The sequence below is a fragment of the Epinephelus fuscoguttatus genome, linkage group LG3, assembly GCF_011397635.1.
Source record: "Epinephelus fuscoguttatus linkage group LG3, E.fuscoguttatus.final_Chr_v1".
Classification (NCBI taxonomy): domain Eukaryota; kingdom Metazoa; phylum Chordata; class Actinopteri; order Perciformes; family Serranidae; genus Epinephelus; species Epinephelus fuscoguttatus.
This window is the reverse complement of record NC_064754.1, coordinates 1,924,232-1,925,276: the sequence shown is the minus strand read 5'-3', so window position 1 is coordinate 1,925,276 and position 1,045 is coordinate 1,924,232. Positions and strand designations below refer to the sequence as shown.

Below are 1,045 nucleotides of genomic sequence, written 5' to 3'. Positions count from 1 at the left end.
CCCCTGTGGACCAATGTTGGTGTTGTTTCTAATGTTTGGTATGACTAAGTCATGGTATGGTATGCTGTACATAATCACGGAAACTGTCAGTGTGTCATTCTGTCAGTCAGTCATTCTGTCTGTCCCACGTTTTTCTACTCACTGACGTGGTCAATCTATGTGAAACTGCACATAGGCATTGAGGACTGGCATAGGTAGAAGGTGACACAGCTACCAGTGGCTATGGACTAGTACAGTATAAAATACTGATTAGCCATGACTTACGAATATAAACCAGTCCAAAGCGCTTGTTTTACAGTATGGCAGCTACAACTATTAAATCTATACACACGATATTATTGTGACGAGTAAGGAAGTAGGTACTGATCTGCCTTTTCAGAGGTTATGTCACTGAGTGCACAGCTGATAGGTTAGTGGTTTGTTTACATGACATGACAGAGTTTTATACTTCAGTTTCAGAGTGGAAAGCAATGAAACAAACACAATGTGAAACATGAAAGATGTGCTTTGAAACTTACAAACAGCACTTGTAGAGGGCTCGTCCGGGATTTGAACCCGGGACCTCTCGCACCCGAAGCGAGAATCATACCACTAGACCAACGAGCCACACAAAACTGTCTCTCTGTGTCAAAAGAAGAGTCTGGTTGAGCCGAGTCAAACTGGAAAAACAGCATTGCAAATGTAAAGCAGTCGGCACGGCTGCAACATAAATCTTCTCTCTGGGCGGCCGTGGCTCAGAGGAACAGTGGGTCGTACTGAACCCCAAATTTCTCCCGATGGTTCTGTGTGAACGTCTGAGCTGAGTAGCAGGCGGCACCTTGTATGAATGTGGCTCTGTTCATGTCACGGAACGATGGTGTCAACTCGATAAGCTCCCATTAAATAATATATTTAATATATTTGCATTAAGTAGCGGGAGGTGTGATGGGGATACGCTGGAGGGGCTATAGACCCTTTTTGTGTTGGTAAACAGTGATGATGTATTTTGTGGGCGGAGCTGAACTGGTGTCAGAAAGGGACAGCAGTGGTGTCGGTGTGAGCACCA

At 44.8% G+C, this 1,045-nt stretch overlaps 1 non-coding gene across 1 annotated transcript; it reads right to left on the bottom strand.

Moving 5' to 3' along the window:
- Window positions 1-534: 534 nt before the first annotated feature.
- On the bottom strand, window positions 535-606 carry trnap-cgg (transfer RNA proline (anticodon CGG)). The gene has a single exon. It is a non-coding gene; the product is annotated as a tRNA-Pro (tRNA).
- Window positions 607-1,045: the final 439 nt, after the last annotated feature.